A 26,186-nucleotide genomic window follows, 5' to 3' on the forward strand; every position below is an offset into this window, starting at 1 on the left:
AACCACGACACCATGCAGCGCGGTACAGATGGGCTCAACAGCATGCCAAATGGACCGCTCAGGACTCGCATCACGTTCTCTTCACCGATGAGTGTCGCATATGCCTTCAACCAGACAATCGTCGGAGACGTGTTTGGAGGCATCTCGGTCAGGCTGAACGCATTAGACACGCTGTCCAGCGAGTGCAGCAAGGTGGAGGTTCCCTGCTGTTTTGGTGTGGCATTATGTGGGGCCGACGTACGCCGCTGTTGGTCATGGAAGGCGCCGTAATGGCTGTACGATACGTGAATGCCATCCTCCTACCGATAATGCAACCGTATCGGCAGCATATTGGGGAGGCATTCATCTTCATGAACGACAATTCGCGAGCCCATCGTGCACATCTTGTGAATGACTTCCTTCAGAATAACAACATCGCTCGACCAGAGTGGCCAGCATGTTCTCCAGATATGAACACTAACGAACACGCCTGGGGTAGATTGAAAAGGGCTGTTTATGGACGACGTGACCCACCAACCACTCAGAGGGATCTACTCCGAATCGCCTTTGATGAGTGGGACAATCTGGACCAACAGTGCCTTGATGAACTTGTGGACAGTATGCCACGACGAATACAGGCATGCATCAATGCAAGAGGACGTGCTACTGGGTATTAGAGGTACCGGTGTGTACAGCAATCTGGACCACCATGTCTGAAGGTCTCGCTGTATGGTGGTACAGCATGCAATGTGTGGTTTTCATGAGCAATAAAAAGGGCGGAAATGATGTTTATGTTGATCTATATCCCAATTTTCTGTAGAGTTCAGGGACTCATGGAACCGATTCAAAACTTTTTTTGAAGCGTGTATTGTTTCACCTAAGGACCAAGTACTTCATTGATCCAATCACAAAAAAGATCATTTGTCACCCAAGCCTTGTTGTTGGCCCTCCACGTCACATTCAACCTGATCTTCTGGATTTTACACTTCTGGAAGGCTGGTGGAATTTCTGCATGGTAAACAAGCAGCGGTTTAATTTTGAAATTGCCGCTTGCATTGCCACAGAACAACAGTTTGAGGCGGTCTCTCACTGGCTTGTGACCGGGCAATGCATTCTCCTCTGCCGTTATAACAGTAAGATTCGGCAATTTTTTGCAGAATAGACCAGTCTCGTCACAATTAAAAACCTGCTGCGGCAGATAATCGTCACAATCTACGAGCATCTTGAAGTTTCTGATGAAGTTCTCAGCTGACTTTGTGTGGGAGCTGGCTGCTTCACGGTGCCTGACAGCGCTGTGGATGCCGGTTCTTCTCTTAAACTACTCGAATCGCCCGCAGCTTCCCATAAACACTTTTTAGGCCGCTTATAATGCTAGCGTCTTCTTAACAAGGTCGGCGAAAATCATTCTCACCTTCTCACAAATTATGTTCTCGTTAATAGCGTCGCCTTGCAATTGCTTTTCATTTATCGATATAAGGAGAACCTTTCGACATCGTCCAGAATACGAGACAGTTGTTTAGATGCTCATGTCACTCACATTGAAGCATCTGTCTCCTTAATCTTGTCCTTGTTCTTGACGATAGTGCAAATTGTTGACAAAGACCGATTGTATGTTCATGCTAAATCAGCAATGCTCACACGACATTCGCGTTTCCCAATGATTTTACGTTTCGTTTCTAACGTCATTTTCTTTCTCTTATGGTCGCCTTCTTGCAGCTTTATCTTTGGGAACATTTCTAATTTGCAGACAAAAAAACACTGTGTGAACACAAGTTTAGAAAAATGCGAGATCACAAGCTGCACTAAGATGGTAGCAGGAAGAACGCTAAACGCAGACTCCAGTACATACTAAAGACATTCCACATACACTCATGCTCATAAATTACGGATGATTGGAGAATGTGGTGCCACACAACATAGCACTATACAAAACTGGCGCTAACAGCATAGGCACATAGGGAACACACATGACACAGATCTGTAAGTCAACAGTATCGGTGATAAGTTGAGAAAACCGTCCCGAAACACATGTGCTACAAAACGCCACTGTTTCCTGCGCAATGTACCACGACATCAATATGGGATATGATCACCATGCACACGTACACAGGCCGCACAACGGGTTGGCATACTCTGGATCAGGTGGTCGAGCAGCTGCTGGGGTACAGCCTCCCATTTTTGCACCAGTGCCTGTCGGAGCTCCTGAAGTGTCCTAGGGGCTTGAAGACGTGAAGCACGTCGACCGAGAGCATCCCAGACGTGCTCGATGGGGTTTAGGTCTGGAGAACAGGCAGGCCACTCCATTCGCCTGATATCATCTGTTTCAAGGTACTCCTCCACGATGGCAGCTCGGTGAGTCCGTGCGATATCATCTATCAGGAGGAAGGTGGGACCCACTGCACTCCTGAAAAGGCGGACATACTGGTGAAAAATGGCGTCCCGATACACCTTACGTGTTACAGTCCCTCTGTCAAATCCATGCAGTGGTGTACGTGCACCAATCATAATCCCACCCCACACTATCAAACCACGACCTCCATACAGGCCTCTTTCAAGGACACTAAGGGGTTGGTATCTGGTTCCTGGTTGGCGCCAGATGAAAACCCGGCGAGAATCACTGTTCGGACTCGTCCGTGAACATAACCTGGTTCAAAATGGTTCAAATGGCTCTGAGCACTATGGGATTTAACAGCTGTGGTCATCAGTCCCTGTGAAATAATGTTATGATTTTGAACCTGTATGAACTTCTACAGTTTCTCTCTTCAGTATTTCTCCGGGCTATGCATAACTTTTTTTTTGCCTTCCGAGTAACATGAAGTCTACCATTTTCACTAAAGGATCCTGCTAAAACTTATCCTCAACAGAGCTTACCCAACTCGAAGTATGCTACAGACCTCACTTCAAAAAACCGAAAACGTTCTCCGCTTCTAAGAAATTTCCCTAGGTTTATTCGTACGAAACCGGAGAATGTTCTTCGCGCTGAGCAACTTCTCTCACCTTTTTTCTCAAGCTGCGAACATTATCAGGTGAAATTATGTTCTCCGACTCGCTTTATTGATACGAGTATCAGAACGTTCTCTGAAATTCCTATAGTAACGTACATTCTCCGCTTTATTCATACGACCCGTTGTCGAACAATCCTTCAGAAGCACAATAACAACTTTAACAGACAAGCTTCGTTTAACAGAAAAGAATCCTCGGAAAACAGGAAACAAGCATTAACAGAAAAGTAGAATGACTGAAATGAGGTGACAAAATTCATGGGATAGCGATGTCGGTAGTAACGCGTACATAAGGTATAAAAGGACAGTGACTTCACGAAGCTGTAACTTACACGATTCATGTGAAAAGGTTTCCGATGGGAATTAACAGACGTTGAAAGTGGAATGGTTGTTGACTCTAGATGCACGGGACATTCCATTTCGGAAATCCTTAGGGAATTCAATATTCCGAGGTCAACAGCGTCAAGAATGTGTCGAGGATACCAATTTTCAGGCATTACCTTTCACCACAGACGACGCAATGGCCGACGGCCTTCATTCAACGTCCCAGAACAGGGGTGTTTGCGTAGTTGGAGCTAAATGCATGATAATCATACTAGTAACTCTAAGAATGATGATTAAATAATGGAGGAGTTAAAAATGAAATTAGTTAATTGTTACATAACGAACCCAATAATAATAATTTGCTTTATTAACAAAAGTAATAATTTGCAATAACATTAATAATGGTAGTAACAATAATAATAAAATAATAGAGGCACCGAGAATGATAGTGATTAGTTAATCACTTTTGAAGCCTTGTATAGTATTGGAAGAAGTGGAAGGGATCATAAAGAGGACAGGATTGAAATGAAAATAACAGTGATTGCTAGCAAATAAGAGAACTTCAGTAAAGAGCCCTGTAGGCAAGGGGAGGGAAAGGTGGTGGGGGAGGGAGGGTTAGCGTGAGTGAGCTGTAAGGGGAGACAGCTATTGTAACAGACGGCGGGGCAGTATTGTCTTCTGAAGTTTCAAAGGATTTTAATTTCTCTAACATTTTGAAGTAGATTGTTGAGAAGTCGGGCTCCTGACGCAGAAAATGATTTAATGATTTAGAGAACATGAGAATGTTGTTTAGTGGCACAAAGAGGATTTTTACTTTGATGAGAACGAGTATTTCTGCTGTGGTGGAACTGGAAATGATCGCATGGAGGAGTTCGGCCGCCTTATTGCAAAACTATTTTGGGTGACGCCACATCGCCGACTTGCGAGTCAATGATGATGAAGGACACACAACACCCAGTCCCCTGCCGGGGATCGAACCCGGGCCCCCTGCTTGGTAGGCGGTAACAGTACCGCTACGCTACGAAGGCGGACTCTGCTGTGTTGTTCAGATAGCAGTGCAACGGTTGAAGGTAAACAGGGAGTACAATGATTGACAAGACGATTCGGCAAAGACAGGATATGATAATCTCTACGCTTATCGTATGTGACAGCACACAAGCATTCACGCCAGTTTCAGCCGACGAGAGCTCTCATACGAAAGTCCTTGGAGAACAAGGCCCACCATAATCGAGGACAGGTAGTATTAGTAATTCTACGAGTTTATTTTTAGGCTCTAGAGGAAATACTTTTCTATATTTCTGTAATGAATGAAGTGATACTGACACCTGTCAACAAATAATAGTTGTGTGTTCAGTCCAGTCTAGGTGATGATTCAGAGTTATCAAAAATGGTTGAAATGGCTCTAAGCACTTAACATCTGAGGTCATCAGTCCCCTAGACTTAGAACTATTTAAACCTACCTAACCTAAGGACTTCACACACATCCATGCTCGAGGCAGGATTCGAACCTGCGACTGTAGCAGCGCGGTTCCGGACTGAAGCGCTTACAACCGCTCGGCCACAACGGAGCTATCCCCAAATTTTTTGCCGAAGAGGAAAGGGTGAATTCCCTACAGTTTAGGATTAAAAGTGGAAGAGAGTATCCGAACTGAAGAGTGATAAGTATTTTGTGAACGACAAAGGTTGCTTACGTTTTAGATGGGTTATGTTTCAAATCTATGTTCTCCGCCCGTGCTGATTAAGCAAATAAGTCAGCATTTGCGTTCTGAATGGTCGTGCGCAGAATTTTTGGGCTTGCACTTAAGTGTAACTAAACGTCATCAGCGTACAAATGATGTTTGCAATGGGAGATAATTGTCGACACATAATGAGAAAAGTAATTGGCCCAATATTGATCCTTTTGCAACCCCTGATACTACATTCTTCCAACCTCTTTGTTCCGATCATTACACACTGTTGGTGGTACATAAGGTATGAGTGGAACCACGGTACAGCATTTGATGAAAAGTTTTGACTTTTGAGTTTAGCACGTAGAATACAAAATTCCACAGCGTCGAAACCTTTTCTGAAATCAAAAAAGCTTCTTTTTTGTACATAGCTTGTTCCAGTTCGTTAGTCACTTTTATAAGAGCAGTCGTCGTGCTTTGATTCTTCCGAAAGCCAGATTGGTATTCATCCGGAATGTTATTTGAAATTAAGTAACCAGTAAGCTGATAGAATGCAAATGGGCCTGTAGTCAGATTTCTTATAGCGTAGAGGTTTAATGAGTCGATGTTTCCACGCCATTCGGAAGACGCTGGAGGTCAGAGAATGGTTAAAAATATACGTCGTTATCGGAAGTAATGGACCGACAGTCCTGCAGTTGCAGAACGAATTCGCGCAATTGACTTCATGACTGAGTTAGGTTTTGCGGCTGCAGATTAGTCTCTTGGTCGCCACAGCGCCTTTTAGGAATAAATTTAAATTGTCAATTGATTCTTTTTTTTCCACACTATTGTGTACACCACTCACGAATAATGATTCGTCATAGTTTTGGCCGAAACACTCGCACACATCTAGTCCCTTTGGATCTGTTTATTTAAGTGACTGATGTTCGTATCATTATGAAATTAAGTCTTTGAGCTGGATGAAGGAGGTAAATGATTCGCATATCCTTACATGAATGATTTCCAAAACAGTTTTTGATTATAATAATGAATTAAAGCTGTGTCCGCCTTTTTGCAAATACATAATTAATATTTTGCTTTAACACCCAAATATGTTCCACCACAGTTGTGGCATCCTCAGTGGGATTTTTTTTCTTTTATTTTTCTGAAGTACGTACATACAGATTATATTTAGGTTGGGAAATACGATACATCCGATTTTGTTGTTATTTAAATTGAACGTGGTGTTCCGTAACTATTCGTTCAAATTAATACAGGAGAAAAAAACATGAAAACAAATATACACTCATGCTCATAAATTAAGGATAATTGCAGAATGTGGTGCCACACAACGTGGCACTATACAAAACTGGCGCTAATAGCATAGGCATATAGGGAACACAAATGACACAGATCTTTAAGTCCACGGTATTGGTGATAAGTTGAGAAAACCGTCCCGAAACACATGTGCTACAAAACGTCACTGTTTCCTCCCCATGTACCCCGACATCAATACGGGATATGATCACCATGCACACGTACACAGGCCGCACAACGGATTGGCATACTCTGGATCAGATGATCGAGCAGCTGATGGGGCATAGCCTCCCATTCTTGCACCAGTGCCTGTCGGAGTTCCTGACGTGTCCTAGGGGTTTGAAGACGTGCAGCGATACGTCGACCGAGAGCATCCCAGACGTGCTTGATGGGGTTTAGCTCTGGAGAACAGACAGGCCACACCATTCGCCTGATATCTTCTGTTTCAAGGTACTCCTCCACGATGGCAGATCGGTGGCGTCGTGCGTTATCATCCATCAGGAGGAAGGTGGGACCCAATGCACCCCTGAAAAGGTGGACATACTCGTGCAAAATGACGTCCCGATACACCATATCTGTTACAGTTCGCCGGCCGGTGTGGCCGTGCGGTTCTAGGCGCTTCAGTCTGGTACCGCGTGACCGCTACGGTCGCAGATTCGAATCCTGCCTCGGGCATGGATGTGTGTGATGTCCTTAGGTTAGTTAGGTTTAAGTAGTTCTAGGGAACTGATGACCACGTATGTTAAGTCCCATAGTGCTCAGAGTCATTTGAACCATTTTTTGTTACAGTTCCTCTGTCAAACACATGCAGAGGTGTCTACTTCAAGGACATTAAAGGGTTGGTATCTGGTTCCTGGTTCACACCAGATGAAAACCCGGCGAGAATCACTGTTCAGACTATACCTGGACCCGTCCGTGAACATAACCTGGCACCACTGTTCCAATGACGATGTACTGCGTTCCTGACACCAGGCTTTACAGGCTCTCCTGTGACCAGGGATCAGTGGAATTCACCTTGCAGGTCTCTGGGCGAATAAACCATGTCTGTTCAGTTGTCTGTAGACTGGGTCTCTGGAGATAACTGTTCCAGTGGCTGCGGTAAGGTCCAGAGCAAGGCTACCTGCAGTACTCCGTGGCCATCTGCGGGCACTGATGGTGAGATATCGGTCTTCTTGTGTAGTTGTACACTGTGGACGTCCCGTACTGTAGCGCATGGACACGTTTTCTGTCTGCTGGAATCGTTGCCATAATCTTGAGATCACACTTCGTGGCATACGGAGGGCCTGTGCTACGACGTGCTGTGTTTGACCAGCTTCCACTCGCCCTAGTTTTCTACCCCTCATACCGTCATCAATGTGTGTTCTTTGAGCCATTTTCAACACACAGTCACCATTAGCACGTCTGAAAACGTCTGCACACTTACTCGCTGCACCGTACTCTGACATGCACCAACACCGCTGCGTATGTGGACTGCTGCCAGCGCCACCGTGCGACGACCGCAGGTCAAATGCACCGCTTGGACATGCGCCGAAGTGATTTAAACCCGCAAACCGCCCACCTGAGCGTTGTTTCACCATGTATCAGCATTATACTTAATTTATGAGCATGAGTGTATTTAGTTACGTTACACATGGCCCCTGAGGGTAGTTTCTGATGTTAGGCGATGTTCACGCAGAAGGTAGTTTAGCCTGCTAATTACAGTAGTGGCATTCACTGGAAATGCTCGAATACAAGACCATCAGCATGTATGCACGCAGTACATCGTCGGATCATTGATGACGTGTCCATTTGAAGATTCCTGGCATGTCCGCAATGGTACCAGCAGCGACGGCAATTCTAGCGACGAGGTCTTCTGTTTCCACAACGGTTTCATACACCAGCCGATTCTTATGCCCCAAGAGGAAGAAGCGCAGACACGTGAGGTCAGTGACCTGTATGGCCAGGTCACGGGGGCATTTCAACCGATTCATCGATTCCCGAAGGTGGCTCTCAGATGATTCCTCACAACAGTGCTTCCATTTTGCTGGAAGTACGTTCTTTGTCTAACATTCAGAGGTACATCCTCCAGTAGTTTTGGCAAGACATGTTCCACACACTCACAGAGCACTTTTGAATGTCAGTACGCAGTCCCAGTTAGCGACACTGACGCTACAGCTTACATCTGCAGCACTAACAAAATGCTCCCCAACCTTACAAGTTGACTTAGAGACCACATTTTTCTTATCGAAATATGCTTGTACTGATGTTCTCTACTTACGGTATTAATTTGAACGAATAGTTTTGGAACACCCTGTGTATTTAGTTCATCCTTTATTTTACATTTTGTAGGTCCTGTAGCTGCCAATTAAAATCAGCCATGGCTCTAATTAGTACAACATATCATCTGCAAATATAAGGGCTGTTAAGATATTTTCTGCATTGAATTATTGTTTGTAATACAATCTTTAAAATATATAAGGTGATTGTTTCCACCATGTACGAACTCTAGGGATTGACCCATGAAAGGATACGGAACAAAAAAGGTCTAATGGACTTATGTCCGCAAATGAATGGTTTTCACGCTGGAAACCATTTATTCAATCATACACTCCTGGAAATGGAAAAAAGAACACATTGACACCGGTGTGTCAGACCCACCATACTTGCTCCGGACACTGCGAGAGGGCTGTACAAGCAATGATCACACGCACGGCACAGCGGACACACCAGGAACCGCGGTGTTGGCCGTCGAATGGCTCTAGCTGCGCAGCATTTGTGCACCGCCGCCGTCAGTGTCAGCCAGTTTGCCGTGGCATACGGAGCTCCATCGCAGTCTTTAACACTGGTAGCATGCTGCGACAGCGTGGACGTGAACCGTATGTGCAGTTGACGGACTTTGAGCGAGGGCGTATAGTGGGCATGCGGGAGGCCGGGTGGACGTACCGCCGAATTGCTCAACACGTGGGGCGTGAGGTCTCCACAGTACATCGATGTTGTCGCCAGTGGTCGGCGAAAGGTGCACGTGCCCGTCGACCTGGGACCGGACCGCAGCGACGCACGGATGCACGCCAAGACCGTAGGATCCTACGCAGTGCCGTAGGGGACCGCACCGCCACTTCCCAGCAAATTAGGGACACTGTTGCTCCTGGGGTATCGGCGAGGACCATTCGCAACCGTCTCCATGAAGCTGGGCTACGGTCCCGCACACCGTTAGGCCGTCTTCCGCTCACGCCCCAACATCGTGCAGCCCGTCTCCAGTGGTGTCGCGACAGGCGTGAATGGAGGGACGAATGGAGACGTGTCGTCTTCAGCGATGAGAGTCGCTTCTGCCTTGGTGCCAATGATGGTCGTATGCGTGTTTGGCGCCGTGCAGGTGAGCGCCACAATCAGGACTGCATACGACCGAGGCACACAGGGCCCGGCATCATGGTGTGGGGAGCGATCTCCTACACTGGCCGTACACCACTGGTGATCATCGAGGGGACACTGAATAGTGCACGGTACATCCAAACCGTCATCGAACCCATCGTTCTACCATTCCTAGACCGGCAAGGGAACTTGCTGTTCCAACAGGACAATGCACGTCCGCATGTATCCCGTGCCACCCAACGTGCTCTAGAAGGTGTAAGTCAACTACCCTGGTCAGCAAGATCTCCGGATCTGTCCCCCATTGAGCATGTTTGGGACTGGATGAAGCGTCGTCTCACGCGGTCTGCACGTCCAGCACGAACGCTGGTCCAACTGAGGCGCTAGGTGGAAATGGGGTGGCAAGCGGTTCCACAGGACTACATCCAGCATCTCTACGATCGTCTCCATGGGAGAATAGCAGCCTGCATTGCTGCGAAAGGTGGATATACACTGTACTAGTGCCGACATTGTGCATGCTCTGTTGCCTGTGTCTATGTGCCTGTGGTTCTGTCAGTGTGATCATGTGATGTATCTGACCCCAGGAATGTGTCAATAAAGTTTCCCCTTCCTGGGACAATGAATTCACGGTGTTCTTATTTCAATTTCCAGGAGTGTATATTGTTACAGAGACTGCGGTCTAATACGCACTGTACAAAGTAGCCGCAGTTGCAGTATGTGTTGAAAACGGTTTCCATGTGCCTCAACGCATGCGTGTAGGCACCGTAACATGTTCTGTCTCACACGTCCACATCGGCCAGGCTGCATCCGAACAGTGTCAAAGGCAGCATGAATACGCTGCCCTAGTGCCTCCACATCTGGAAAAGGCTCTGCATACACAATACTTCTGAGATGACCCCAAACCAGAAATCACACGGGTGGAGATCCAGTGAACGAACACGCCATGCAGCTGGAGCCCTTCGTTCGATCCATCGACTAGGGAAGTCACGATTGAGATGTTCCGGATGCTAATGGCAAAGTGGGCTGGAGCACCAACATGTAGCAGCCACATAACCCTTCGAATCATCAATGGCACTCTAACATTCTGCGTGGTGTCTGTTTGCTCTAAGTCGTGTCTCCCTACCACTTTCGCGCAACGACGCTCTGAGTGTGTTTTTTAGAGAATGGACTAGTTTGAACCTGGGACCTGTTGCTGGTAAGGAGACGCCAGACCACACATGACATGTAGAGTTCAGAAGAGTTCAGTGAGACTAGCGATGATATAATCAAATACTTAATGATTTCAGTGTCAGCTCCACTGCACTCCCTGTAATCTTAATACTAACTAAATTTAGTGGAAGGGGTTCAAGGCTTTCCTAATTTTAGTTAGCTGGTAAAATAGCATCGAAAAAGCAGTGAAGTTTACCATTGGAATTTTTATTCTACTCACAAAACATTTTTTATAAATTGCGCCATTGATGAAAGGAAATATTTTAATACAGGATGATAAAAACCAACTACGTTCAACAAAAATGAGAACGAATATTCCGTGAATGGGTTTACAAGTTCTATAGTGGATCGAAGGATGACCTATGCCACATCACATCTGTAATCTAGATTTAAGTTAAGTTTCATAAAAGAGAAAACTATCAAAATGGTCTACAGTGACCCTCAATTATCTTTAATTACTAATTTAACTTGTCATAAATTACAGTGGCTGATGTGGCTTCTCAATAATTATATAACAGAAAAATCATCGCGTTTCAGATTTTAACTTCAAGTAGCAAATGTCAAATGTGAATACTACGAAGTTTAATTGACGATCGACACTAATATTACGTAAAAAGGGGATGTAATAGATGAGACTTCTGCAGTTCTGAGTGAAGCCTTATGCGCTCTTATGCGGCATCACGTGCGTTCATTACCTTGTCGGTGGTTAGTCAGCGTCAGGGGGCGGCGGGCGGCGCAGCTCCACACACCTCGCCGTCTCGGTAGCCACTCTCACGAATTTATCTTTACTACAATTTACCGAAGTTGGTTTAAGAAAAAGGTAACTGGCTGTGTTTTCGACTGACCAATCAGGGTCTCAATGTTAACCTTAAGCACCGCCTACAAGAATTCTGTCTATCCAATGAGAAACGTTATATTTTTCGTGGTGGGGCATGTTTTTAATGTTTGCAACGTAACAGAGACGCGTATAGTCTCCTGCTAAAATTTGCAGCTGGTGTGGCCCTTTTAGTGTTATCGTAAGATCTATACTGTTCTTCTGGAGGGCTCTATCTTTTAACATGGGCTGGGGGCTGTTCTTGGCAATCGGCCAGCGATGTGTGTGTCCATCCCTTATCGTAGGGCCTAGCAGCTTACACGACCCTGCTCTCGGCTTCTGTTCTCGTTTCTCCCCTCGGAACTGCGTCTGTTTCACGGTGGGAAGGTACGACATGCATTTAGGCTTTCTTGTGTTAGTCTGAGGTATTCCATTTGCTCACTCGTTGATTCTATTACTTTGGGTAATTTAATATCAGGATTTATTCGGAGCTATGTAACAACTGCCGGATTTGCTATCATGTCAGGGTTTTCATGGAAAGTGTTGGATTTGCCTGACACCTTACAGCACTTCTTCCAGCAGGGGAGGCAAGTCACCCACATGAGAGGCCGATAGTTCCTGCCTTTTAGGTGACGTGGAAGGAAGCCTGGTCCACAAAATGCGGTTTCCAATTATCCCGGCCCACGCGTTCCGGCTACACCGATGCTGATGATTCGCTGTCACTATACCATGGGAGAAATGGCTCTGAGCAAAAAAATGTTCAAATGTGTGTGAAATCTTATGGGACTGAACTGCTAAGGTCATCAGTCCCTAAGCTTACACACTACTTAAACTAAATTATCCTAAGGACAAACACACACACCCATGCCCGAGGGAGGACTCGAACCTCCGCCGGGACCAGCCGCACAATCCAGGACTGCAGCGCCTTAGACCCCTCGGCTAAGGCTCTGAGCACTATGGGACTCACCTTCTGAGGTCATCAGTCCCCTAGAACTTAGAACTACTTAAACCTAACTAACCTAAGGACATCACACACATCCATGCCCGAGGCAGGATTCGAACCTGCGACTGTAGCGGTCGCGCGGTTCCAGACTGTAGCGCCTAGAACCGCTCGGCCATCCGGGCCGGCACCATACCATGGGGGTTATGCTTACTGTCCCACAGATGACTGGTATGAAAGTTGAAGATACCACTCCGCGTAAAAGTGGCCTCATCTGTGAATAGGATGGATGACACAAATCCTGGAATCTTGGTTGCCTGGTGAAGAAACCAGTGACAAATCTGCTCCCAACGTGAAAAGTCTATCGCTGTAAGTGATAAGGGTAATAACAATAGTCACAAAGAATGTTCCACACAGTCGTATCGCTTACCCTATACTGGCGGGCCAACTGCCTGTTACTGACAAGGCGGCCGCCCTTCATAGTGTTAATCACATTTTCCTCCAAGTCTGGTGTCCGAAAATTTCGGGTACATCCTACATGATTTCCTGCTTTCTGAAACGTTCCTGTCTCAGACAAACGGCGAAACAGTTTTGCAAACATTGAATGTGGTGGTTGTTGTCGACGGGGATAGGTCTCCTGATACAAACTTACTGTCCGCCGCTCGTTGCCATTTGCCTTTCCTTAAGTAAACACCATGTCGGCGAGCTCTCGATTCGAATACGGAACCATTGTGTACAACGCTGTATGACATCCACTACAAGATGAGTCAACAAGAGAAGTGAATCGGACAAATTACCAATTACTAAGGCAGGAGAGGGTGCTAGGGAACGACGCACGCGGAACAGTTCGACTTTGCAGGAAGAAACCATGCATACTGTAACTGTGGCTGAATGATACAGCGCGCATTAGACCGTAGACTCTGTAACAAAGTGTGACTGACTAAATGGTCTCTAGCATGGAAACTACGCATTTCAAAACATAAGATCATTAGACCTTTTTTGTTCCATGTTCTCTTATCGATCAATCGTTAGAGTTTGTACATGGTGGATAAGTCACCCTGTATATTTGGGTAAAAATAATTGTATATTCCCCCTTTTTTATCCTTACCAGTGCTGTACGAGGCCTGTCCCGAGCTGTGGCTGATTTGTATTTGCCTGCCAAAGGTGTTTTTATAGTTTTTGTGTAGTTGTACTGCTGACCCGTGAACATCGGTAAAAATATATGAAGCTTTAGTATGGAGAACTATTTGGTGTGTTTTGTTATTCATTGGACTGTGATTCGTTTTCGTATTTTAACAGCGTTTACCCAAGTTTTCTCCTGTTCGTTTCTGAAACCTGCGGCTTGTAATGTTGCTGTGACTTGGACACGCTTTTCTCTGCACAACTTGCGTTTCTGATGCGCGTTTGCCTGTCTTTTGTTTCACTGTTTTGGTTTGGTTTGACGGTCGCGAAGTTTGAATTTGTTCCGCTTGTTTGCATGTTGCGTACGTGTGCGTGTGTTGTGGTGTCATCGCCAGACACCACACATGCTAGGTGGTAGCCTTTAAATCGGCCGCGGTCCGTTAGTATGCGTCGGACCCGCGTGTCGCCACTATCAGTGATTGCAGACCGAGCGCCGCCACACGGCAGGTCTAGAGAGACCTACTAGCACTCGCCCCAGTTGTACAACCGACTTTGCTAGCGATGGTTCACTGACAAAACACGCTCTCATTTGCCTAGACGATAGTTAGCATAGCCTTCAACTACGTCATTTGCTACGACCTAGCAAGGCGCCATTATCAGTTACTAGTGATATTATGAATCATGTACCGTCCAGACCGACGTTCTTCATTAACGGATTAAAGTTAAGTATTCCACCAGCTACGTCTGTTTTTCTAAATTCTAATTTCCTTGTCCTGTTCCAGACCCCACGCCAGCCTGCGTGAGCTAAAACGCGTGCCTTTCGGCCTCCTTCTAGTAACACGGTGTTGGCTCTCCTGCCAACCAAAACATGCGCGCGCGCGCGCGCGTGTGTGTGTGTGTGTGTGTGTGTGTGTGTGTGTGTGTGTGTCGTACAGAAGATTACTATGTTTTAGGATTTGGAGATCTCAGTATTCCAATATGACAGTTTTTGTTTATTTTAACATAACACATCTCTTGATATATTTTGTCAGTTTTCCTCTTTTCCTTCCCGTTATAATTTTTCGTTATCTTTTTCCTACTCTTTTCTTCAGAGGAACCTTACCCTCGGGGCAGCTCCCTGGTCGTCCCACCCTAGTTATGCCAGTGCTATAACCGCTGAATAGTTTCCTTAGTTGTGTGGTGATTGTTTCCCGCGTATCCTGCTTCTTTTTTAACGTGGAAACCAGCCATCTTTTTTTATTGGAACAAATCGCAACATGACGCAGTTCTCAACAATACACGTGTCCCTGAAACGCAGCAGGCCGTTGCTGAGCAACAGTCTGGGACGAGGCGGCTGGCGGGCCACATGAACGTGTCTGTCCCCAGCCAGCAACATACTGAGAATACCGTGAGGGGTCTACAGGAATGTTTCATACTAGCCGTCAACTTTGACCTGTGACGTAATGGCTGCTGTGACGTCACGTCTTGGTGCGTATTTTCAATCGAATTTCTGTGTAGCGTTGTATTCTATCGATCGTAATCTCGTTGGTTTATACAGAAAGTAATTTGTTATTCTTTGCGTGGGATTCGAAATTGTTTTTCAGTTATTAGTAGCATCGCGAAATATGGGGGCAAGTGCGAGTCTAAGCTCTGCTCCTGATTTTGAAGATGTGAAAAAGAGTGGGAATGGGGAACAACAATTCCTCACGTTAGTTTCACTGTTGTGCAATTGGCTGATGAATTGAGGGAACCAAAGTAGGTCATTAATTTTGCCAGACAGTAGAATTTAATTGCATTATATTGTAAGTACAATGTTGACAGCAACAACATGACATTGTCTAAGGTTTCGAAGAAACGCACGAGCGATTTATATATGCGGCGCTTTCCAAAAGAGTGTTTATATCGGTCTATGCTTAGAGGAACGTGGTTTGAGAATTTAAGGCTTCCTATGAAAACTGTTTTCTGACTTTCTTATTTCTTTTGTTTAAGATCTATTTGGTTTGCTGCTCATGAGACAGAAACAAGCTGCAAAACTGTTACAGACTGGTATTCGTTTTGCCGGGAAGTTTGTTCGGATTCTGTTATGAGAAGAGACAAAGCTGGTGGTTCGGGGGCCATTATAGAATTTCACGAATCGCAATTTGCAGAAAAAAGGGTGAGAGAGGGCATGAAGTTGGTGGATCATGGATGTGGGGGTCAGTTGTTTCAGGGAATTACTCTTCTACATACATGATTTTTAAGGCAATTAAAGATAGAACAGCTTGTACTATGTATCAGTTAGTAAAAAGTTATATAATAGATGGGACAGTCATAATGTCAGAAGAGTGGGCTTGTTATAAGGGATTAGACGAAACTGTGTACATGCATTTGGCTGTAAATCATTCCGTGGAGTTTAGGGACCTCTTCCTCCCGAACGCGTCGTCGGGAGGAGGTAATTTTAACTAGACTCCGGATAGGGCACTGTCTTTTTAGCCATCAACATCTTTTAAGTGGCGAACCTCGTCCACTCTGTCCCCACTGCTCTCAGCTGTGGACGGTAAGACACCTTTTACTTACTCCGTTACGCGCCCGTCTACAGCTGTCGCCTGATATATCTTCCATTTTAGCAGATGACACGCGCTCAGCCGATCGCGTTCTCGAATTTATTAGTGCCAGTGAGATGACGTGAGTCATTTGAAGCTCTTTTTGGCGACAACCAACCCCCTTCTATAGTAGTTTTTTAAGCTTTCCTTCTGTTTTTAGTTTCTCCCATTTTTTGAGTTTCGCTCCCATTGCTGCTGGTTTCCAGCTTCGGTTTTTTACTTTTTCCTAAGTCACACACCGGGCGCTTATGACCGTAGCAGTTTTGCGCCCTAAACCCATAAAAAAAAGAATAGGGCTCTGTACAAACACAACTGAAGGGTTCTAGGAGGGTGGGGAGGGCAATAAGAAGTATTATTGGGAGCAATAAAAAGTATTATTGGGCGAGGCAAAAAGGAGAATTTCCGTTCTGCAGTCCTTCAGAAGAGTTGTTTGGAGGAAGAATGTTCCACGAAATCGGTGTTTGTTTCATTTCTTTTAATGGAAGGTGTAGGTAGGGAGTATCTGTTAAAGAGCGTTAAGTTTATGTTTTGAAATGAGGTGCATTTTTCATTTTTTAATTTTAATTTATGCTTCGACTTTTGTTTCGTTAATTTTGTTTCATGTTTGGTTTTGAAGCATTGGAATTCTTTTTTTCTTTCATTGTTCATAGATAGCCTTGATTTGTTGGACGTCAGCCAGTTGGAGATACTAATCTGCTATTGGTAAGTACTGGTGCGAGCCCTATTACCGTAATTTTCGTTTCTATACTAGTTTTGTCTAACAGTGACTTTCTGTGTGGAGGTTCTTACATTGTGTGCTGATGTTGGCAATTGTTTGACGTTAGTTTAGCGAATTTGTTGATAGCAGTTGAGTACATGTCGAGGAGGAGGTGGAGTGAAAAGAGAGATGCATTTTTTGGAGTTATGGCAGAAGTTACGACTTTCCGAAAGAGTGGTTACCTCGTGAGTCAATAGAACAGCTTAATGTCACGATAATGGACTGATTTAGCCGGAGGTCTAAGTTAGGATGGAATGTGACGACATGGAAATGCATTGGCAAAGTCAACGAATCTTGCAGTGGAAAAGGCGTCTGTGAAGACAGACTGATCTGTAGCGTAGCCCGAGGTCTAGGTTGGTTTGGAATGCAACAGTTTGATTGTGAGATGACGAAGCCAACGAATGTGTCAGCGGAAATTCTTTCTGTGGAGACGGAGTAATCTGTAGCTTAGCCAGAGGTCTAAGTTAGGTTGGAATGCAACAATTTTTGGTCGTGAGTTGACGAAGCCAACGAATCTGACAGAGGGAAATATTTCTGTGGTAATACACTGATCTGTAGTGTAGCCCGAGGTCTAGGTCAGGTTGGACTGCAACCGTCTGGATGTGAACTGGCGAAGCCAACGAATGTGAAAGCGCTAAAGCTTTATGTGGTGACACATTGATCTGTAGCGTAAACGGTTGGTCTAGATTAGGTTGGAATGCAACAGTTTCGTTGTAAGCTGCCAACGAATCTGACATCGGAAAATCTTCCTGTGGTGATAGACCGATATGAGATCTAGTTTAGGTTATAATTCAACAGTTTTCTCGTTAAAGACAAGAAAACTACATGTGTTAAAGAGTCTCACCTGTAGTGTAGCAAAAGATCAATGTTAAGGGATAATGTGCAAATTTCGTTGAGGTGTCGAAGGAAACGAATGCCAGCACGTATATACTGTGCCTGACTCATCTGTATCGTAGGTCGTTATACACTCCTGGAAATTGAAATAAGAACACCGTGAATTCATTGTCCCAGGAAGGGGAAAATTTATTGACACATTCCTGGGGTCAGATACATCACATGATCACACTGACAGAACCACAGGCACATAGACTCGCGGTGCATTCCTCACGTAGTCTGGGCGCTAATGACCGTTGAAGTTGTGCGCCCTAAAACCACAAAAAAAAAAAAAAAAAAAAAAGGCAACAGAGCATGCACAATGTCGGCACTAGTACAGTGTATATCCACCTTTCGCAGCAATGCAGGCTGCTATTCTCCCATGGAGACGATCGTAGAGATGCTGGATGTAGTCCTGTGGAACGGCTTGCCATGCCATTTCCACCTGGCGCCTCAGTTGGACCAGCGCTCGTGCTGGACGTGCAGACCGCGTGAGACGACGCTTCATCCAGTCCCAAACATGCTCAATGGGGGACAGATCCGGAGATCTTGCTGGCCAGGGTAGTTGACTTACACCTTCTAGAGCACGTTGGGTGGCACGGGGTACATGCGGACGTGCATTGTCCTGTTGGAACAGCAAGTTCCCTTGCCGGTCTAGGAATGGTAGAACGATGGGTTCGATGACGGTTTGGATGTACCGTGCACTATTCAGTGTCCCCTCGACGATCACCAGTGGTGTACGGCCAGTGTAGGAGATCGCTCCCCACACCATGATGCCGGGTGTTGGCCCTGTGTGCCTCGGTCGTATGCAGTCCTGATTGTGGCGCTCACCTGCACGGCGCCAAACACGCATACGACCATCATTGGCACCAAGGCAGAAGCGACTCTCATCGCTGAAGACGACACGTCTCCATTCGTCCCTCCATTCACGCCTGTCGCGACACCACTGGAGGCGGGCTGCACGATGTTGGGGCGTGAGCGGAAGACGGCCTAACGGTGTGCGGGACCGTAGCCCAGCTTCATGGAGACGGTTGCGAATGGTCCTCGCCGATACCCCAGGAGCAACAGTGTCCCTAATTTGCTGGGAAGTGGCGGTGCGGTCCCCTACGGCACTGCGTAGGATCCTACGGTCTTGGCGTGCATCCGTGCGTCGCTGCGGTCCGGTCCCAGGTCGACGGGCACGTGCACCTTCCGCCGACCACTGGCGACAACATCGATGTACTGTGGAGACCTCACGCCCCACGTGTTGAGCAATTCGGCGGTACGTCCACCCGGCCTCCCGCATGCCCACTATACGCCCTCGCTCAAAGTCCGTCAACTGCACATACGGTTCACGTCCACGCTGTCGCGGCATGCTACCAGTGTTAAAGACTGCGATGGAGCTCCGTATGCCACGGCAAACTGGCTGACACTGACGGCTGCGGTGCACAAATGCTGCGCAGCTAGCGCCATTCGACGGCCAACACCACGGTTCCCGGTGCGTCCGCTGTGCCGTGCGTGTGATCATTGCTTGTACAGCCCTCTCGCAGTGTCCGGAGCAAGTATGGTGGGTCTGACACACCGGTGTCAATGTGTTCTTTTTTCCATTTCCAGGAATGTATATGTTGCTCTTCGCAGTATCCTACTTGTATTTACGACTTCGCCAAATATTTGGAGTATGTGGTTCAACTAAGAGTTATCAGTAGAAAACTGCAGCTGATATGATCTACGAATGAGTATTGCCATTAGCTGACAACGTACTAACGATGTAACGTTATCAACTTGTTCGTTGTGATGTCTGTTTGGATTAGTTCGAATATGAGTGGATTCCCGAAGAATTATTTATTAAAAATATTTGGCCGATTCCGAGTATGATATGAGCTACGGTTATTCGAGAGGCAAATATTATTTCCGAGAATGATTGGAGCCATTATCAAAAGTATTAGACTTGTAAAAGTAACTGAGTCTGTAAGTATAATCCTAGTTTACTTTGTTGTATGATTTTTGACATTACAGCGATAGTGTGTGTTTTTACGGAAGGGCCAGTCAATACCATTTTCGTTCTAAAAACTATTTCTTTCATTGTTGTGGTTGTTGTAGTCTTCAGTCCAGAGACTGGTTTGATGCAGCTCTCCATGCTACTCTATCCTGTGCAAGCTTCTTCATCTCCAAATAACTACTGCACCCTACATCCTTCTGAATCTGCTTAGTGTATTCATCTCTTGGTGTCCTCCTACGATTTTTACCCTCCACACTGCCCTCTAACTTGGTGATCCCTTGATGCCTCAGACCGTTTCCTACCAACCGATCCCTTCATCTAGTCAAGTTGTGCCACTAATTTCTCTCCAATTCTATTCGGTACCTCCTCCTTAGTTACGTGATGTACCCATCTAATCTTTGGCATTCTTCTGTAGTACCACGTTTCGAAAACTTCTCTTCTCTTCTTGTCTAAACTATTTATCGTCCATGTTTCACATCCATGCATGGCTACACTCTATACAAATACTTCACGTGACTGATCGATTTTACTGATTTCGCATTTTTTGACCATTTCAATTTTCCGTTCCTTTTTTTCGTTTCTTTGTTTCGGATCCCTTGCGGCAAAGACCCAGTTTCGTTAGTCTGGTTAAGACCTTATTAGCGCCGTAGGATTTGTAGATGTTCTCAACTGTTTCTCTAGTCTGGTCTCTTCAATCCCACAAACCAACCAACCAACTGTTTCTAAATGCCGGTTGCTTCTTGATCAGCCTCTATAGCGCCTTTAAGGACGAGATTGAAACTTTTATTTTTTGCGTTCCATTGTATACATCACTCATGACATGCTCCGGCTCTGCATCGCTATCAGGAGGGTTGGGCTTCAACTGCTTCGCGAAAGAGAAGAATGATTAAGTACTTCGCTGACTTGAAGTATATTTCCTCCCTGTACTCCAAAAAAACTACACTCCATCCGAACAGGCCTCGGAAGGCCCAACGGTACCGACCGGCCGCCGTGTCATCCTCAGACCACAGGCGTCACTGGATGCGGATATGGAGGGGCGTGTGATCAGCACACCGCTCTCCCGGCCGTATGTCAGTTTACGAGACCGGAACCGCTAGTTCTCAATCAGTTAGCTCCTCAGTTTTGCCTCACAAGGGCTGCGTGCACCTCGCTTGCCAACAGCGCTCGGCAGACCGGATGGTCACCCATCCAAGTGCCAGCCCAGCCTGACAACGCTTAACTTCGGTGATCTGACGGGAACCGGTGTGACCACTGCGGCAAGGCCGTTGGATCCCTGTACTCTAGACGGAGAAAATAATATTGAACATAAAAATTCTGATGTATATGTGCGGACTGAAATAACGAATGAAAATTTGTACCAAGGCTTGGATTCGAACCTGTGAAAAGCGTGGTACAAATTTTCACTTTTCGTTTCAGTCCGCACCCGTACTTCATAGATAATGTCCGTCTCTGGATCCATATAGTTTCATGTAGAAATAATTTTGAAGATAAGTACGCCTATTTTCCTCAATTTTAGATCTATTAATTGCATGTTACGAGCTCTTTATTCTGTAAATGGGGCATGGACGATATCATTATTTGGAACTTTGTGGTAAGTTCCTATGGGACCAAACTGCTGAGGTCATCGGTCCCTAGGCTTACGCACTACTTAATGTAACTTAAATTAACTTACGCTAAGGACAACACACACATTCAAGCCCGAGGGAGGACTCGAGCCTCCGACGAGAGAAGCCGCGCGAACCGTGATAAGGCGCCAAAGACAGCACGGCTACCCCGCGCTGCCACGGTATTAGTTATTACACGTCAGATAGATTAACACTTCTATTAGCCTAGCGAAAACCCTTTCTGATTTACAACTTACAACCGGTTCATGACAATTGTTGCACCACTGTATCGTTGAACTTCTTAATGTTGAGTACTGAGTGTATTTTGCTAACCACAACTCTCGCTGCTGTGCAGCTACCACTCATAAACCAGTAGAATTTGTCGTACTTTAGTTGGTCCCTCTGTTTCCTGGAACTCGGGGAACGGAGGAAACAGGGAGGAAGTGGAACTTCAGCGTCCATGGAGTACAAACGTGTGGTGTGGGATAGAGAACAATCAGATCATAGGCCCGTATTTCATAGACGAAACATTGAACGCGCAGAGGTATCGCTGCCTCCTAACAGACCATCTTCCACGGATGCTAGTAGCCGTTCCTCTGCGGTATGGGAGAAATCTGTGGTACCAACATGATGGCCGGCCCCTTTCCCGGATTTGACGCCTGTAGACTTTTTCCAGTGGGGCAATCTGAAAGACGCTGTCTTCAAAGACGTAACAACTGCACCCGGCTATATGTAACGACGCATTACTGTTGCCTGCCGGCTCGTGTATAGCAGTCTTTCCATTCCAGACTGAAAGCGTGTATGCGCTGCCGGTCGTCTTTTTGAACACAACCTGTGATGCTCAGGTGTCTCGTTACTGGTCAGAATCCACGTAACCAGTGTAAGCAGCTGTGTTGTTCTTTAGTGTGTGCTACCACAGGTATGGTACAAGTGTCGGTCTGTGAACTTTTCAAAATGCGGTATGTCGCAAACGACTATCACTAGAATCCTATAACAAACACCACCGTTATTCTAATTTAACCATCTTTGTTAATGTCAATATCCACAGTTTCATTTAAGAGAGTGTATGTTTGTACAAAAAATACGCTTCCTAAGTATCATTAAAATCTGTTGACTGCCTAACAATACGAGCCCCTGACTACCAATCCATTCTCTGAAAAGCGCACATCGTCCTCGCACGAACGAAAAAGCGGCTGACATCGAAATAAGTGTCCAAGGAATAGAAAAGCAACTGAAATCACTTAACAGAGGAAAGTCCACTGGACCTGACAGGATACCAAATCCATTCTACACAGAGTACGCGAAAGAACTTGCCCCCCTTCTAACAGCCGTGTACCGCAAGTCTCTAGAGGAACGGAAGTTTCCAAATGATTCGAAAAGAGCGCAGGTAGTCCCAGTCTTCAAGAACTGTCGTCGAGCAGATGCGCAAAACTATAGGCCTATATCTCTGACATCGATCTGTTGTAGAATTTTAGAACATGTTTTTTGCTCGAGTATCATGTCATTTCTGGAAACCCAGAATCTACTCTGTAGGAATCAACATGGATTCCGGAAATATCGATCGTGTGAGACCCAACTCGCTTTATTTGTTCATGAGACCCAGAAAATATTAGATACAGGCTCCCAGGTAGATGCCATTTTCCTTGACTTCCGGAAGGCTTTCGATACAGTTCCGCACTATCGCCTGATAAACAAAGTAAGAGCCTACGGAATATCAGACCAGCTGTGTGGATGGATTGAAAAGTTTTTAGCAAACAGAACACAGCATGTTGTTCTCAATGGACAGACGTCTACAGACGTTAAAGTAACCTCTGACGTGCCACAGGGGAGTGTTACGGGACCATTGCTTTTCACAATATATATAAATGACTTAGTAGATAGTGTCGGAAGTTCCATGCGGCTTTTCGCGGATGATGCTCTAGTATACAGAGAAGTTGCAGCATTAGAAAATTGCAGAAATGCAGGAATATCTGCAGCGGATAGGCACTTGGTACAGGGAGTGGCAACTGACCCTTACCATAGACAAATGTAATGTATTGCGAATACATAGAAAGAAGGATCCTTTATTGTATGATTATATGATAGCGGAACGAACACTGGTAGCAGTTACTTCTGTAAAATATCTGGGAGTATGCGTACCGAACGATTTGAAGTGGAATTGTTGGTAAGGCGGGTGCCAGGTTGAGATTCATTGGGAAGAGTCCTTAGAAAATGTAGTCCACCAACAAAGGAGGTAGCTTACAAAACACTCTTTCCACCTATACTTGAGTATTGCTCATCAGTGTGGGATCCGTACCAGGTCGGGTTGACAGAGGAGATAGAGAAGATCCAAAGAAGAACGACGCGTTTCGTCACAGGGTTATTTGGTAAGCGTGATAGCGTTACGGAGATGTTTAGCAAACTCAAGTGGCTGACTCTGCAAGAGAGGCGCTCTGCATCGCGGTGTAGCTTGCTGCCCAAGTCTCGAGAGGGTGCGTTTCTGGATGAGGTATCGAATATATTGCTTCCCCCTACTTATACCTCCCGAGGAGATCACGAATGTAAAATTAGAGAGATTCGAGCGCGCACGGAGGCTTTCCGGCAGTCGTTCTTCGCGCGAACCATACGCGACTGGAACAGGAAAGGGAGGTAATGACAGTGGCACGTGAAGTGCCCTCCGCCACACACCGTTGGGTGGCTTGCGGAGTATAAATGTAGGTGTAGATGTACGCCACACACCGTTGGGTGGCTTGCGGAGTATAAATGTAAATGTAGATGTTGAATAGTAATTTCCATTTCCGCAATATCTGCGGTGCAAGCTTTAGGTGATTCACACTGCATACCTGTCTCTGGGTTTACAGACTGGTTCCATGTTTGTGTCTAGCCGGTAAATATCTTATTCAACTATGGTGAGCAGCTTCCAAAAAAATCTTCTCTTCCTTTCTAATGAAACTACGAAACGAATCTCTATCTTGGAATCTACATGATGAAGTACGTTATTTCAAAGTGTTGGCAGTCAATGCAACGTCGGGGATATGGATATAATGCACGCAAAAGCTGACATTAGACACTATATCTTAACTATGGCAAATTTAAAATCGAAAATGGGATGAAAATTCAATTGAGTTACCGAATAACTTCTACTAGTATTTATTTCAGATCGTTGCGCAGTATTATATTGTGTTCCTCTATCAGCAATTCCATGTTCGAGCCATCGGCAATTGCAAAATCTCCTTCACCATATTCTCCGCTCTTCTTTCACAATCGCTAACAGAGTTAACGAAGCTGTTTTTCGCTCGTCCATTTTCGTAAAGCAACTGCGTGGTTTGCGAGCCAAATGAAGCCGGAAACCGCCACTGGACAGCGCTGAGAGACCGTCTCTCGAGAGGTCAGATTTCCCGTTCGTGTCCATGTCAACGTCAACTGCCTCGTCCCGTGTGAGAACAGCCTGAGAGACAGATGTGAGTTGACAGTATGTTGGTAGCATCGTGTCTCCTTGTCTGTTATGCGTTATGCTGTGTAACAGCCAGTAAAGCTGTACGATTCAGCATAATGAATAGCCGAGGATTCTTGCTAATTCTGTCCCCGACTGTTCTCAACTGCTGCGAGGAACACTCGTGCTGAATACGAACATTTCACCTTCATCTAAGTAACTAGGGTTTATCATTCAATTTTTTTCAGTTTTGGTACAAATTGTACTTGATGAATTGTGTACATCTTTATGGACAGTGCTGAAAGAACTGTCATCTAAGTGCATATTGTTTTTCCTTCTAGTGTTTACAGAATGAATGTTGTTGTTTCTCTTGAACGAGTCAACAAACCCTGTGATGGAATGTATGTACAGCGACGACAGAGTTAGAATTCTGAGAAGCCTGAGCAACAGTCTACACCAAGTTCGCGAAGACAGATCAGCCTGACCGCCTTTATACAGGCTACGAATTTTCGTGGTCAGAGCACAGAGTTAACCTAAAATATTACTCCAAAAGAGATAATAGGGTGTAAGTGAACGAGCTTTTGTGTTTCATCCTCAGAGATTATAGTGTAAATAGCAACATTCAGTTTCTGCTCAAGATCTTGAACTGATGCATCCGAGAAAGCTTCCTGTTGTGACTGACAATTCGCAATTTTTCACAACACAGCTTTTATTGATGTAAGTTCACAAGGTTGATGACTGAACATATAAACGGAAGATGACAATAATGAAAAAAGTCTCCTAATTGAGGCAAACAAAAGTTCACTTCTAATTTTCCATAAAGGTTCGTGGTAACACACTCATACACTAGTACACTGGTAATAGTCCAATTCCGAGACGAAGACGTAATCTTCAACGGTCGCAGTACAAGACGTCGGCATCCGACATGAACTGAACTTTGGGCCTGGTTCTAGCCCCTAAATAGCTGTCTCCAGCCAGTCAGGTTTTGGCGTAGTGATACTTCCTGCAGGCCGTGGCTCGAGCTCCCCTTGCAGAAAGTAGTGCTCGGCATGTCTGTTTTCATCATCTTGTATCTAAATAGCTGGTGTTTACCATGGTGCTTTTGGGTATGCCTTGGGCATAGACAACCTCGCCGTCTGTGGTGTGAAATGGGTTGCCGGCACTCAGGGGTTACCTTGGCTCTGGTATAACACTTTCCATCTATCCTCTGCCCTAAGAATTCAAAATGACTGTGTGGTCATCTCGGCACAATAAAACTTCGCATTTACAAGAGTTCCGTGTCAGAAACTGTATGCAATGCGTT

The 26,186-nt window shown here is 45.6% G+C and overlaps 1 pseudogene; it reads right to left on the minus strand.

Moving 5' to 3' along the window:
• Nucleotides 1-21,019: 21,019 nt before the first annotated feature.
• Nucleotides 21,020-21,137, minus strand: LOC126485180 (5S ribosomal RNA; annotated as a pseudogene).
• Nucleotides 21,138-26,186: the final 5,049 nt, after the last annotated feature.

Source organism: Schistocerca serialis, chromosome 6 (genome assembly GCF_023864345.2).
Source record: "Schistocerca serialis cubense isolate TAMUIC-IGC-003099 chromosome 6, iqSchSeri2.2, whole genome shotgun sequence".
Taxonomy (NCBI): Eukaryota; Metazoa; Arthropoda; class Insecta; order Orthoptera; family Acrididae; genus Schistocerca; species Schistocerca serialis.